General features: G+C 45.2%; 1 protein-coding gene across 49 annotated transcripts in view; it reads right to left on the bottom strand.

The window, feature by feature from the left end:
• Positions 1–16,224, bottom strand: part of Anks1b (ankyrin repeat and sterile alpha motif domain containing 1B) — a 1,100,386-nt gene that overhangs the window by 138,555 nt on the left and 945,607 nt on the right. For 3 of the 49 annotated variants that reach the window (XM_030245380.1, XM_030245384.1, XM_030245387.1), the window contains exon 1: positions 5,573–5,763. The exons of 37 other annotated variants lie outside the window; for them this stretch is intronic. The gene's annotated coding sequence lies outside the window, so the exon portion shown is untranslated. Of the gene's footprint in view, positions 1–4,648; positions 5,344–5,572; positions 5,764–16,224 lie in introns of those variants that run through there. 9 more of the 49 variants (XM_030245379.1, XM_030245381.1, XM_030245378.1 and 6 more) reach the window with 8 other exon arrangements.

Here is a 16,224-nt window from a genome sequence, read left to right as displayed (position 1 = left end):
ATAGGAGGGCAAGGAGGAGGAAAGGTCTCTGTTGCAGCTCTGGGGGGCAGAACACTGCTGGAGTCAGGGAGTCAGGGGATGTGTGTTGCAGCTCTAGGGCGTAGGAGACGGTGGGCGGAGTCAGGGAATGTGCTGTGTAAAAGCTACCAGGGCTAAAGCCAGGAAGTGGCAGGGAAGAAGCCGCCAGTGATATGTGGCCATGGGAAAACTGAAGAACTCTTCCTGCCACCCACTGGAAAATTTCATCTTCCCAGACAGACTGGCTCTTGTCTGGAGTAGCTGTGAGTGGGTACATGGAGGGAGAGTTGGTTTGTAAATAACGTTGAAACTTGGGAGGGGAGGGACCCTGTATTTCTAATTTAAGGCTTTGTCCCAAATTTGGTTTGGCATGAGCTTTTATGACTAATCTGCCAGTATGGAGAAATAGCATCATTCACATGAAGAGTACCAACCAGCCACTCTCTGGGAGAAGCTGGGCAGGCAATGCCTAGCTGGGCCTCCCATTCGGAAAAAAAAAAAAAAAAAAAAACAGACACACAAAATAGTACTAACAGTCCAGAAACACTATAGGGTTCCCCCCTCCCCTGGGTAAATGGATAATGAGGATGGAGAGGACATTTTTATATTTTATAGGTACATGTTTACGACTTCCTAATTTTTATTTTATGTGCATGAGCAGTTTGCCTGCATGTATGAAAGTGCACCCTGGAAGCCAGAAGAGGGAGTCAGATCCCTCAGAAATGGAGTTAGAGGTGGTTGTAAGACACCCATATGGGTGCTGGGAATTGAACCCAGGTTCTCTGAAAGGGTAGCCAATGTCCTTAAACACTGAGCCATCTCTCCAGCCCCCTAGTTAAACTCCATGTTTCTAGAAAATAACTATAACACGCTACTGATTTCTAAGCGGCACAAAACACACCATGGTCTGTTGTAGGTATGGTTATACACAAGTCGTTCTCAAGCCCTAACTGAAATGAAAGAAGTCATAAAATACAGTTATGAAATACATTATTCTAACTGAAATACGCTCTTAAATATTCCCCAAACACAATTTTCTATAGCCAACAAAACGGCTTGGTTTTCAAATGGCTACAAAACCTAGCCCTGTCCAATGCTAATGGAGCTATAGGCATGAGATTCATCTAGAAGTATGGCCAAACTGTGCTGAGAGAACCCAGTAATTCCAACATCTTCCTTTATAGCTCAGAGATTCCTCCATTCGGCTCACTTGGGTATCTAGGAGAAGCCCAGTGTAGTTTCTGATTTTCAGAGCAAGTTCTTGGAGTCCATCATGTGCTCCAGAGCTTCAGTTGAGTTACACTATTGCCAAACTCCAACAGGGAGGCATTCTTAACACTCATTAAAATGACAGTTCTGTTAACAAATGTTACAAAGTCTTTTAACAACTGGGGAGAAGAGCACATGCATTTCTGCTTCCTGTGCTTCGAATTTCATTTTGGTCCTCTCTGCAAGTCCTTCGGGCCTCACATCAGAAAACCACTTGCAAGCCCCCCTCTGCTCAGTAAAAATTGAGAGATTTATCAGACAGACATAAAAAAAAATTTTTTTTGAGAACTAATTTCAGATTCTCATCTAAACAAGCCAATAGGCTTTCACTTAAAAAAAAAAAAAAAGAAGAACAAGAAAAGAAAAAGACATGACTCAGCTTAATCATATTTTGACATCTAAAAAAGACAGAAAGAAAGAAAACCACCATGACTTCAACGAGGGACGAGCAGAAGCCAGATGATCAGGTGTGGCTTACCTCTCACAGGGGAATTATAACAAAGGTTAATTTTTACATGAAAATTAGAACCACACAAAAATAGACCTCTGCAGCAATGTTACTGACAGTTACCCGGGAGGATGAGCAGGTCCATGCAAATGTTCTTTCTCAAGCAATTTATTAAATCCATTGCCTATGCTGTCCTTTGAAAACGGCCATTTTCACAGAAACCCCAAGTTAACACAAGAGTAAAGCCATTGCAGCTGAGAAACACTGTTACTCGAAGCAATGTGCATGTGACAATATTTTTTTTTTCCGCCCGGAAGTGTACTTACTGATGCATGCTACAATTAAATCTAACAACAAACACGTATGCTTTGTTGTTGTCACGGTCCACAGAAGGAAGAAAAAAAATAAATAAACAAAAACAAAAACAAAAAAAAAACCCAAACAATCCAGGTAGTGTTACACCTGGATTCTGTGCAAGTGCCTGGTGCCTGTTAATTGCTGATGACCTACAGCAGATCCCAGACTTTGATTGCTGGTAGTGGCACTTGTGGAGGTCACTCTTCCTTCACAGTTATAATAGCCAGTGTGTGGGAACAGAAAACACTTATGGAAGAGCAAATGTTTTACTCATGATCATTAATGATTCTCGCCGAGCGGATCTCCTATTTAATTTTGCCAATTGTTCAATCCTCTCAAGACAGTTTCTGGAATGATGGCTCTACCTAACACCCGTGTGGACACCAACATCTGCTCGGAGACAGGGACCTCAGTGAACTGTACCTGGTCTTCCCATTGATTGTATGAGTGCCCAAAACACAGAATTTCAACTTAGTGTTTGGAGACCGTGTCTGCCTTTCAGAGAGAGAGAAAGCATAAGCATGATTCCAAATGAATAGGACTCAGAATTGAGTATTTAATGAATGGGGAGCTGGAAAACACCTGTGAGCATCTTCAGGAAGACAGCAGCATCATACATGTCTTTCCTGTATGCACTGGCACATGTCTGCATGCTATCCTATATTAGGATACGCAGAGCACTTTAAACAAATACTATTTTAACAAAAGCAGTTCTCTAATCTTTCTCATCAAATGTATTAAAAGCAGCAAACAGACAAGGGAGGCTACCACTGATGACTGTGTATGAATTTGGTTAAACCTGCAAGCTTTGAGACTGTTAATCACCAACTGTTCAGTGATTATTTTAGATTGCTGACCAATGAGTACACTCCTGGTCTTGGAGAAGAACATTACTCAATATTGTGCCTTACTGGATCTGTATTTTTAAACCGTCTTAATGTCAATTTCCACCTGCAAACAGAGGTAAATAGCGGTACTCTCTCTGGTCTCCAGTAGGGAATGCAGCATTATGTAGCAATGTTTTCAATAAGTCAATCTAATTGTCATTGTTGCAAATAATGAGGGAAAAAAAAAAGTATTTGCTTCTAGGAAAAGCACAGAGGTCCACCAAGCAAAGAAAACCAACTCAGGAGAATTAAGTTTGGCAATTAGCAGGTGCAGGGCAAAGCTCCCATCTTCCAATAGCGATATGACGGATCTGTACTTCCCCCTCCCCCCACACACATTGTGTTTCTCCTGCATTGTGAAGTTGGGCTTGTGTTTGTCTTAAGCATTGCCCAGACCACCAGTTAGCATACATCTGATTTAATTTCATTTGTAAGTCTTACTCCTTCCTGCCCCCTGGGCCCCCCACACCTCAGCCCAAGAGGATCCCTGCCCCGCACCAAGCAGTTCTCAGGACTAGGTCCGACAAGACAGAACCGAACACTTCATAAGAAAGCCCTTTGCGGTGGCTCAACGCCAGCACTAGTCACTGCAGCCCATTTTGTCACAGAACCGTCAACACTATGGACTCAAATAACCCAGACACTACTGGCATCTCGTCGCACAATCTCATCTGCAGAATACAAGAACAAGCTTTGGAAGGAACCGCTGGGGTTTTCCCAATCGCTCCTCTCTTCCATTAGGCTGGGAACTTCGGGGGAGGGGACCTACCTTAATTAAAGACTCCTAGAGAGAAGAGCATAGGTCCTTTGCCAACTCGTGCCAACATTTAGATGCGTTTTATCCTGGACTCCAGGGCTCCATGCTGTGGTATCATTACTATGTCCCACAGTCTGTCTTCCCAGAAGCAATTTTTCCATACAGCCAGCATCGGAATACTGGTAAGTGTTTAAGAACAGTTAAGGGCCCCGAGGTTCATTTGCTTTCAGCCCTGTGCACATATGCAGGAATTTTCACCCTCAAACTAACATCTCAGTGTTCAGGAAGGAAAACCAACTGCGGTGATCTAGCCTTCCTGGCCAAGCGCTGAAAATGCAAGGCTTTCCCGAGCCTCCCATTTGTTTGAGGGACTCGGTGTTTATAAACGGCGGATTTTCTTGGGGAAATAAATGAACAGATAAATAAGCGGCAGTGCCAGCCTTCTTATAAAAAGAAGCCCTTGACGGGCTTGGGCAACTTTCAGCCTGGAGTAAGTTACAAGCACAGAATTTTGGGTTTTAATGGAAATGCTGACCCGACCTTCCTGAAAGCAGTAAACTGCAGTCTCTGCTGCTCCGTTGCTGATCTCCAAGGCGTAGCTTGGAGGGTCCATGCCCACCTCCCTCTCGGACTGACCAACGTGTACACACACACACACACACACACACACACACACACACACAAACACACACACACACACGGAGAGACAGCAAGCTCATTTCATTGCCGACCCGGCTGGCCGCTTTTTCTGCTACTGAGTCCAGGAGACTCAAAACACACCTGACAATCTCATGGTATTTTTTTGTTTTTGTTGTTGTTTGTTTTTTGTTTCTAAACAACGAAGACAAATGACCTTTGTAAAAGACAGGCTCCTGAAAGTCAAACCATTCGGAAAGATGCCCGGCACTTTACCTTTTCAAACTCCTCAGAACCCCAAGGTTGAGGAAAAGGAAATGGAGAATAAGCCCAGCTCCGGATGGTAATGGGGGAAAAACAAACAAATAACCAATAACCAAAACGGGTTACAAAAAGAAAAAGAAAAGAAAAAGGAAAAAAAAGAAAAGAAACCCCCACACAGTAGAGACCGCTAGCCAAGGCTGCCACAAACGCCCCGCAAACCGTCTCCGCAGCCCTTCGCGGCTTTCCTGCCGGACGCCCTCGGCTTCTGCCCCGGCTGCAGCCGCACTTCTCAGAGGCGCATCTTCGCCAGCGGGGGCCACGCACGGGGGGCGGGAGGGGGGGGGGAGGGAAGAAACCGAACCTTGCTCGTTCGCTCGCTCGCTCGCCCGCCCGCGCTGCCCGCCCGCCGCCGCCGCGCGCGCCACTCACCCTAGCCGCGCGCCACTAGCGGCGGCTGTGGGCTGGCCGGGATCCGGGATCCGAGAGGGCTGCCGGGCTCCCGCCCCGAGGACGCGGACGCGCGGCTCACGCCTCTTGCCGCCCCTTAGCCGTCGCCTCTAAGCATCTTCCCCCTCCTCCCCGCAGAGCCCCCTCCAGTGAACGTGAGCAAGCGAGGGAGAGGAGGGAGCGCGCCGGCGAGGGTGGTGGGAGAGGCGCCGGATCCCCACGAGCTCCGGGGACCGGCGCGCTCACCACCCCCCCGCCCCTTCCACGCCGCGCGCCCCCGCCCCCCCCCCCCCGCCGCGCGCCCTCGCTAGTGCTCTGGTTCCTCGCGGCGCGCGCCAGCAGCGCGGGCGGCAGCGCATCCTCGCCCCCCGCCACTCCGTCCGCCCCCCTGGCGGCGTCTCCTGGCAGCGGGCGGCGCTCTCCATTGTTCTGCGGCCGCGGAGGGCGTGGGCAGTGGGAGGTGTCCGTGCCTGGGCCGCCCAGGCTTACCGTTGCGGTCCCGCCGAACGGGGCGCCGGGCCGCGGGGTGCCTAGCTGGGCCGGCTGGCGCGCGCGGGGGCTCGGTGCTCCCGCTCGCCCGCGCTCCGCGCCCCTAGCATCCTCGGTTACTATGGATATCTTGCGCCTCCGCCGCCCCCTTCTTGCGCTTGGAGACACCGCTGGGGCGGCAGCTCCGCCGGCGCCCAGGTGACCACCAACTAGCTCGGTGGCGGCAGCAGGGATGGCAAGAGCCACGGTCACTACGGCTGGCTGTCACTGCCCTGGGGATGAGGTGGTAGTGGACTGGAGGGGGTGAAGGCGGGTCCTGCTTCACTCGAGGCCACTCCAGTGTTTCCTCCCACTAAGCAAGCTGCTTTGTGTTTGCACCACAGAAGCCACCCGCAGTGTAAAACTCAACTTGTGTGGATCTGGGCCATCCTGTGTGACTTGGGTTCCTGCAGCGTTTGCCGACCTAACCTTGGCTCAGTAGATTAAAGGGTCTCAGTTAAGATTTGATAAGGCTCAAATCATCTGCCCTCCTCCGTTTCCACCAGTAATAGTTGGTAACTACTACCAACATCTGTAGAAATGTTTACTTTGGCCAAGGCTTTTTTTTCAAAATTATGCCAATTAAAGGAAGTGTTCCTGTAACTGATCTTAAACAAGACTTTGCTATTTTGAAAATCCCAGGATGGGTTTCCTTAACATAAATAAACAGAAATCATTTTGTCTTAGCCTGCACAATGCTATACTGGTCCCATGGACAGCACATCTGCCAACCCATACATCTTGGTCCTCAGGTTCTTCAACGTTGCATCTGCAAGTGTTTTAAGTTGCCCACATAGGCTCCTGTGGGAGCCACAGAGTCTCAGAGAAGAGCTGAGGTCTGGTGGCAAAATAAACATCACCTCAGGATCTCTGTAAAAATTCTAACAGAATATTTAAGGGAATGGCTAACATGATAAATCCCTAACAGTATGTGTGCAGGGCGATCCACTTTATTTATTGCTTCAAAGCCAAGGCAAGCAAAGGTCCTGGTCAGGTGCAAAAACTCAAAAGACTGAAACAAAAATGCAACGCGCTTCTTGTAAGAGGTAAGTTTAGTGAGCACCTACAATTCCCCAGAGATCTGTGTATCCTTCCTTTCATCCTCACAACCCTGTGACTTAGGTCTTGTCATTACTCAAAAGGGTGATGTAGCCAGTTCTTTCAGCAACACCAGACACTGTTTCTTGTCTGCTGCTATGTCACTGCCTACTTCTGTGGGATTCACATAGTTCCCAGGGTTCGTCTATTACCAACACGCAGGCCCCGGGACATAAAGCTGGGCATTCCAGGCGTGTGAACTAGGGGCATCTAATCATATGAAATTCAGACATATTCCCGTTTGCATCAGGAAAGAAAGTTCCCGAAACCCCCAGCACTGGGGAGTAAATAGGGACAGGCCCTGATGCACTCTGTATGGCAGAGCTACACCAACGCCCCAAAGCTTCTGCTTCTACATCTTACACAGGTAAAGAAAGAATCAGCCTGCATGCTATCTGTACTCTAATGAACGGCACCTGAATGTTGGGAGGAGAGGAGGGGAGAGGCGGGGGCATGTTTTGGGTAGCTTCTTTTGAGATTAGCAAACTCTCAGTGGCTTTGAAGGTAGGTCATTCCCTTCAGTTTTCCATTCTGGAGCTCAGATACCTGTGTGCTGAGGTAAATGTGTCTTCTTGGTTTTGCAGTCACGGAAATGACTGAGGAATAGTATTTGCCAGAGTACTGCTCTCTTGTGGATATTATTTTCAGGTTCTCGATATAGGGCAATCTAGAGCTACCATCTGCTAGGAATAAACTGCAGGCTATTTAGGAGGGATGTGAACTATTGTGTCCCCCCCCTCCCACCCCAACCCCTGAGTTGAGTGCTCTGCACTCTGGAAACATTTGAGACCTCTAGGTCATTTTATGACTGCGCCACCTCTAGAGAATGAATGAAAACTTAATTCCCTGTCAGCCTTTGTGCCAGCAGGTGGAAACCAAGCTGAAAGGCAGCCAGACGGGGAAGTTGCTGTCCATGGTGGCCATTTACCGGGTCTATTCAGTAGGACTACTGAATTCACATCCTGAATGCTAGATGTCTGTGAATTAACTTCAGCACAATACTAATGGAATTTGGTAGGAACCTCCAGGTATGCACACTAAAATATAAAGGTATGGAGCAGGGGGTGGCTAGAGATGGCTCAGCAGTTATGACAGCGCTCGCTGCTCTCACAGAGGACAGAGATTTGGTTCCCAGCACTCGAGCGGTGCCTCACAGCTGTGTGTAACTCCAGATCCAGGGCATTTGATGCTGTTTTTCTGGCCTCTGGCCTCTGGCCTCTTCGGGCACCAGGCATTCATTTGGTGCATATGTGTATATGCACACAAGGCAAAGCACTCATACACATGAAATAAAAAAATATAAATATCAACATATTCCTTTACTACTTGAGGGGAAATATTAAATAATTCACAGAAGAAAAGATGTTTTGCTCTAAACTCAAATAGATCCTACTCGTTGAAGTTTTGGAAATTTTTATATTCCAGAAAAGCTTCAAGATATGAGCCCTAGGTCCCAAAGCCCAGAGAGGCCAAGTCTCTTGACTAAGGAAAATCCTTACTGTAGGCAGCACAAAACCACAGACCTTATCACTTGTCACAGACACTTGTTATGGTATTATGATACTCCAAGGAAACTCAGTGTCAGAATTCCTTCTGTCATTTTTTCCCCTGCTAAAAAGTCATTCAACTTCTTGTTTATGTCATTTGAAATTTGGAGACTATAAAGCCTCATGTTCCTCACTTTTAAAATATTCTAGGCTTTTAAGTAGTATAGTGTTCCTTGCAAAATGATTCAATTTAGGAAGAAAAAAGAAACCCTCATGATACTAAAACTCAGCCTGTGAGTCTCCTTAGAGGAAAACATGGCAGTTGCTTCAATATAGTTCATCAACATGACCTTCTCAACATAAACTGATTATTTAAGAGCAGTCAGTTTCTATCAGACAGACTAACATTAGAGATGTTAACGTCCTAAATTCTTTCTTCGTGTTAAAAAGTTACCCAGAGGACCAAATAGATGACTCTAGAGCTTGTGATAATTTTTCCAAGAAACGTATAAAACATTGATCTGAGGTGCCTTTGTAGACATTTAGAGGAACAATGTCTAATACCGTATGTATTTGGTGGTAGCAGACTGCACAGTTTGACACCAAAATGTGGAATTGTATGTGTGGATTCAAGTAAGGGGTATTCCACTTAAACGCTCTGTGATCCGACACACTCTACCTAACTTGTCTGAGCCTCGCCATTCCAATTTGTAAGATGGATGTGACAATAATGGAAGCTACCTCACAGAGCAGTAGCTACAAGGAAAGGAAAGTAATTATGTGTAATGGTCTTTTTGGTGTGGTAACTTGGCTGGCTGAAAATTCCCAGTTATTTAAACACTAGCATAGACACTGCAGAGGTGTTTCATAGATTGTAATTAAAGTCCATTGACTTTAAGGAGACCATCTCAGATTATCTGACTCAATCAGAACTCTAAAGGCAGAACTGGAGATACCCCAAAGAAGGAATGGAACTATTGGAACCTGTTCCCAAGAGTTTAGTACCCTTTCTGACTGCCCTGTTCTAGACTTCAGACTTACCTGGTGAGCCCTCTTCACATAAGTGGACCCTTTGCAATATGTCTCTTAGAATAAGTATCCCACTGGACTATTTTCTGATTGGACCCTAATTGAGACACCACAAATGGTTAAAAAAAAAAGTAACGAAAGTGTCTACAATAAAAGAAAAACTGGAAAAATTAGCTAAATTAATTCCTTTTTTAAAATTTTACTAAGCATTTCTCACAGTACTGAGTTGAGTTTTGTTTATTTTTTTTTTAATTTTTATTTTTTAGGTAGCTCAATGGTTAAGAACACTGGCTGCTTTTGCAGAGGACCTAGGTTTGATTCCCAGCACCCACATTGTGGCTCACAGCCATCTGTAATTCCAGTGTCAGGGGATCTGATGGCCCCTTTTTGACCTCTGCAGGCACTGCATGCATACAGTTGGTGCACAGACCTTCATGTTGGCGAAACACCAATAAACATACATAAACCCCTTAAAAAGAGCTTTGGATTGCACAGGAGTATTTCTCTATTAGTGTCAGGCCAATCAGAAATGGATTTAAGGTTTTAGTTTAATTTCCAGAACATGGAAAAAGTGCCAGTAGGATTGTGCCAGTAGAGATGCCATCTGGAACTGTGTGTAGGGGCAGGGGGGATTGTATAATCGCAGTGTGAGCTTCCTGGGGGAGGAAGGCAATGAACAGAGAGATAGTTACTCCTCTCCCAACACACCCTGTCAGTTTACTGCCTGAAAAGGGAGAACTGGTTTTCATGAATCAAGAATGGGATTCTGGGAGATAACACAGACTTATGCACTATCTAGTCTTCAGTCAGCTAGTATTACATACCCAGGAGAATGGCTTTGAGGTCTTATAGAAAGATATACCTGCATATAAGTATGGTAGTACAGATATTTCTTGTCTCAATGTTAGCCTGTCCTTGGACTTAACATATTTGCATCTTAGATTCTTGTCATTTGTTTTGAGCATTTCTAAGTAAGGGGGAAACATTTCCAGAATATCACTGAAAAACATGCACGGTACAAACATATATATTCAGAACTGTATCTGTCCTTCAGAATTACAATGCAAAATTTGTGAAAACAAGCCTGGAAATGCATCAGATAAACAATCCAACATCATCCAGGTAGCCTCAGAAATAGGATTAAAAAGTGAGAGCGCCAAGAAAAGGATGGTAGCTTTCAGCTTTGTAGCAAAACAAGACCCAGTCTTACAAATGTATGTTTTTAATACTGTGTGTTCATGCATGTGCATTTGTGTGCATGAAACCCAGGCAACTGTCCCAGGATTCTCATTGGTGACTTTTCTCAAAGATAGTGATTAAAGGCACGTTTACTCATTTATGATTCAAATGATGAGGTGACTGTTCAGTGATGGTAGGTTAAGTCAGAGTGAGGCTCTGATCTTGTGGAGCATTTACAATTCATCCTATTGAATTCCATCTAACATGTAACTTTCCTTAGGAATAGTTTTGTATTTTTTTCCCTTTGCATTGGCCCAGGAAGTGCCTTTTTGCTGACATGGTAAGATTTCGCCCTTTAATACTGCATTCATCATTTAAAAATCACTATTTAAGTTATAAATCTTCTTGTAAGAATGTGTGGGGTGTAGTGCCCTGCTTGTGTGGTTTTGTATTCATGGACAGGTCTTTTGATAAATGGGCACTGAGAAATTTACTGAACAAATGAAAGAAAGCTTAGGACACGATGAATTCTAGTTGCTATCCAGCTAGAAATAAGGCTGAAATCAGACAATAGAAACATGGAGCTCAGAAGAGAGATATAAATCTCCTATCAGCTGATTCTGGTAGTTGGAAACCCTGGGAGTGGATTATCATCAGCCACAGTTGCCTGTTCAATGAAGTCAGGAACAAATGTTTGTGGTCAGTACTCTGGACAGCGACCACGGAGTCCCTCTTTCGCAGTGTGATTTAAAAAAAAAATCTCAGTAGATTAGAAAAGTTGTGGGAAATCCCACCCACATTTTTTTTTTCAACAACCTGGATACATTTTTCAGGAGACAGATATTCCAGAACTACAACACTGCAGAGATAAGCATACAATCAATATGGATTTAGAATCTTTGCACTGTGGAGTTTTGTCTCCTGGTATGGAGAAAGCAGGACTTGGGGTTGTGTTAGGTTTTGACAGAGGGCATGGGATACAAATAAGAGAAGAAGAAGGAAACTCAAAGAGAAAGGAGTGGGAGCTTGGGGGGTGGAGACTGTGCAACAAGGATGCAACAAAATGAAAGTGTTCAGGAGAGTCAGGCATTGGGGAAGGCTTTGGTGCTCAACAGTGGTCCTTAGTGATGTGGGCTCACCATAGAAGCATCAATGTGCATTTTTAAATGCAAGATTTGTTTATGTGCAATGAGACAAGTAAAGCTCAGACTGACTCCTACATGCGTAGTTGTTATCTTTATTGCTCTATCATGCTCTTTTGCTGTGGGGAAAATCCCTTTGTTTAGGTGGCAATTTAAAAACAACTTACAGACCTGCCTATTAACTGTGGTATATTTACAGATCTCACTACCAAGCTGAAACAAGCCAGAGTGAGAAGACGGGACCTGCACTTTCTCCTGAAGGCAAGCAGGCTTGGAATCCAGGGGGAATGAATGTAGACACTGAGGCCCATCTGCTGGAAATGTTCTGCCCCAGTCTCCTGAATTAAGACCTAGGGACTTTTTTTTTTTTTTTTTTTTTGCTTTGTTTTGTTTTTTCCATGTTAACTACATCCAGGGCCAGAGCAACATGCAGCTCCAATGAGCCATAGCTAAGCCCTCTGCTTGCAGTGGTTGCTCACAATCAACTCCTGGGATTTAGTTTCAGCTGCGAGACACAGGTGGTAAATACCCCACCTTTTAAAACACCTTTAACAAACAAAGCAGCCAGCCATGCACAATAGACACAGCTACTTCCAAGGCTAGCAGTGAGACCAAGCTTCAGGTAAACTCTTTCACTAAGTGACCACATACCCCGATTACCTAAGGATATTCCTTGTTAAATAGGTCAGACTATATGGTCTGCTTTGCGGTAGGTAGGGAAACACAGTCTGAGGCATCCCAGAGACTCATTTGGGGAATTCCTACGGTGGCACATAATACAGAAAAGTCCCTCAGTCTCTGCACGGCATTCCAGTTCGGCTTGATTGTCCCCACTGCTATGAACCTTGAGCAGTGGCTTAACCTTGATGCACTCCTGGCCCCTGCATCTATAAAATAAGGGCAGCTGCTCTTTAAGGATGTTGTTTAAGAATGAAATGTGTGCACGTGTGCGACACTCTGTACTATGCCTACAGCTCAGCAGTTACCCATCCAGAGAATTAATGCATCCTCGTATTCAGTCATAAGCCTCCATAAACCCCCTCTACTCTATCACCAGAACTAAACAGCCAAGCTTGCCCCCAGTGCCTTCTCCCATGCTCATCAACTGGGCAAACAAGAAGAGCCACAAACACCTTGGAAATCCTCTCTACTACAGACAACAGAATCTCAGTTTTTTCCCCCTATCAATGGGATCTGGCAGGGGATAAAACAGTTTCAATATTTGTTTGTTATTATATACAGCATTATAATTATCTAGCAATGTATATTAAGCATGTTGAGATATGTTAGAAGAACAAAGGAAAGAAGAGTTACAAAATAACTATAAGTAGTAAATAGATATGAGTAAGGAGTCAATCTCTAGTCCACTGTCAGGTCAGAGGGTTCTATTGTCTATTCTGTCTACTACGGTGGTTCATTTGGGGAGGGTCAGGACAGAGATTCTCTTGAGGCAATTGAGAAAGAGGAGCCCTTCTTCCACTGGATTTTCAGGATTTATGGATTGTTGAGGACGCTGTCATTGGGAGTGTCTTCCTTTGGGTGAAACTAGTGCAGAGTCCAGGAAAAACAAACAAACAAACAAACAAACAAAAAAAAACAAATAGAGAGTGAGAGACTAGGTGTGGTTGTGCATGCCCATGGTTCTAGAATCAGGGAGACTGAGGAAGGAGAGCCACAAATTCCAAGTCAACAAACACACAAGCAAAATGAAAGAAAAAAAAAAGAGGTAGGGGTGAGGCAGGGGAGACAGTTCAGTCAGTAAAGTGCTTGGTCAAGCAAGCATGGGGACTTGAATTCTGATCTCTAGAACCAATCAGGTATGGCAGTGTGTGATGTGATCCCAGTACTGCAGAGGCAGAGGTAGAGTCCTTGGTGGGACCGCTGGTCTGCCAGTCTAGCTGAAATCTACGAGCTCCAGGCTCAGCGAGAAACCCTCTCTCAAAATACAATGCAGAGAGTGACAGATGAAGGCATCCACCATTGACCTTGGCATCTGAGTGTGTGTTCCAACCCCGTCCGATATGAACAGGAAGACCAAAGGAATTCCACTTATAGTGTTCAAGGCTCAGCATATGTTGATGCTCCAAACCTCCAGGCTCCCATCTCATACATGAGCTTATATGTCTCTCACCTTGCTTGGGCCATACTGACTATGGTTTCTCAAACTGCAAGTGTCCTGACTGACTCAGAAGAAAAAATACTTCAATATAATTGTGACAGTCTTTTCTGGTTGGCAGTGTATACATACAATCAGAGCTTGGATCCTTCCAGCAATAGAAAGCTTACTGCCCACTGAAGAAATCTATTAGGGTGTTGGGACTTTCACCACAACAAATTTTTGTGCTAGGTGAATCTTTCTTTTCTGAAGGTACCACTTATTCTGTACACCAGACCCATCCATCAGATGCTATGTCCTGTGTTATAATAACCAGTACAAAATTATCTCGTTATTCTCAAAAACCACCTTAGTATAAAAATACTGATTTGGATGCCAAATCTTTGCAAAAATCTTTCCCTCAATTCTATACCAGCATTAGGACTGGGAAGACCCCTCTCCAACATGGCCCTCAACAACCCCTGGCAATGCCAGCTCCCCAGTGCAGAGAATGCAGTAGAAAGAGCCTTCCTCTTTCCCAGGAGTTCCAGAAAAATCCCTGTTCTCAACCTCCCTGAATGAACTCCTATGAGTGAGTGACGGAGCCCCTCTCACTTGCCGGTGGATCACAGATCCCCTCCATCCATGGTCAGCTTCTGAGGGACTATCAGGGGCTGAAGCAAGAACGATGGAGGATGAATTCCTATAAATGGAAGTGCATATGAGTGACGGACAGGGAGGCGGGAGCAAAAACAGAAGGATGCATTCAAATGAACCCTCCATATGAGCCATATGGCGTAGGAACAGCAAGAAGCAACTTGAGCAGGTAAAGATGAATGCTCTGGTTACCATGGTAAAGTGAAAGATAGGGTCAATAATTTCAAGGGCACTTAATAACCTTATACATGACACTAAGAGTTGAACTGAGACTCATTCCATATAAGGAAACCATCAATAACAGAATCGGATGTGCAACAGAACATAGATTTTAAAAGGACAGTTTATGCTGAGGCCTTCGGTCACAGGGCAAGTCAGAATAACACGCTGATGTCCTGCACTACAGATGGCTTCGCTCTTTGCATCTCCTTCCTGTATCCCAGGAAGCAGAAGAGAGAGCAGGAAGCTCAGTCTGAGAATGCAGCCCAGTTCTCTCACACCATAGTCCAGGAGCCCCAGGGAAGTGTGCACTGGTGGAAGATGTTTCTGATGTGGGAAGGAGGTACTCAAGGATGGACTATGTTTCTTGTGTTATATACCAGGCCCTTCATATGCCTTGCTTCAATGATGCCACTATTTTACTGCTGTTTCTTTCCAGATGAAGTAAGAGTCGTGTCCCTACATAATCATCAGCCACGGTGGCTCCTCCTGATCTACTGGGGGTAGATTCCATCTTGGAGTACATCCCAAGCCCCAGTGGATGCCTGGAATGAAAGCTCATACCAGCCCCGTATGAACTGTTTGCTCTCCTCCATATGTAAATGTACTAATTGAGCACAGCAAGAGATTAACAACAATAACAGTAAAATATGCGACAACGAAAGTTATTTCAAACTTACTGATTGCTTATTTATGGAATTTTCCACTTAATATATCTGGAGCGCAGCTGACTGACGGGGAACTGAAACCATAAGGGAGGGATTACTACTGTATTGAGAGATTTTTTTTCCAATGCACAAATACACAAGTGTGCACCCAGCCTTTGAAATAATCTAGGAAGTCGGGGGTCATAATCGTACTCCTGTTACACAGATGAGAGAATTGGGTGCTAAGAATGTCATCGGCTCGGGGGGCTGGAGAGATGGCTCAGTGGTTAAGAGCACTGATTGCTCTTCCAGAGGTCCTGAGTTCAATTCCCAGCAACCACATGGTGGCTCACAGCCATCTGTAATGGGATCTGATGCCCTCTTTTGAAGAGAGTGGCAATGTACTCACATACATGAAATAAATAAATCTTAAAAAATAAAAAGAATGTCACTGGCTCAAGGTCACACCAGGTAACCAGACCAGAGAGAGAGAGAGCTAAAAGACTTCCAGTTCTGAGTGTCATGCATATTCCCATAACTCCTTGCTGGGGCGAACTGTTAAAAGCTGGTCTTTGCCCAAGCCAGGGCAGTATTAGCTTGGCTGTAAAACCACTCTCCCCTGATCTATCACCCAGTCTGATGCTTGATAATGGCTGCTTTCTCCTTCATTGTCTCGGAGCACAAGGACTGCAACAGAAAAGAAAACATAGGTCTGCAGCCCTGGAGTTTCTGACTGCAGGGGGAGGGGTGAGCCTTACGGGATAACACCGTCCTTCCTATTGAACAGCAGAGTGTGATCTGCCATTCAGGGTATGAGAATCTGTTTAATCTCCTCGGTCCATACATCATCAGGTCTCTGGATGAAATGAGCCTAAGGCCCTTCAGGACAATAATGGCTCTCCGAGCAGAAGTAGCGAGGGGAAGCCTATTAACTCTTTCAGGCCATTAGCCCATCATTTAGTAAATTACTACTTCCCTCTAAATGGTTCCTAGTGGGTATGAAGGGTGAGAATGTCCTAATTTGCCTCTTCCATCTCTCAGCTGCGCCCTCCAATTATGA

The sequence above is a fragment of the Mus musculus genome, chromosome 10 (genome assembly GCF_000001635.26).
Source record: "Mus musculus strain C57BL/6J chromosome 10, GRCm38.p6 C57BL/6J".
In the NCBI taxonomy this organism is placed as follows: Eukaryota; Metazoa; Chordata; class Mammalia; order Rodentia; family Muridae; genus Mus; species Mus musculus.
The sequence above is the reverse complement of the archived record's forward strand: the minus strand, read 5'-3'. Positions and strand labels throughout refer to the sequence as shown.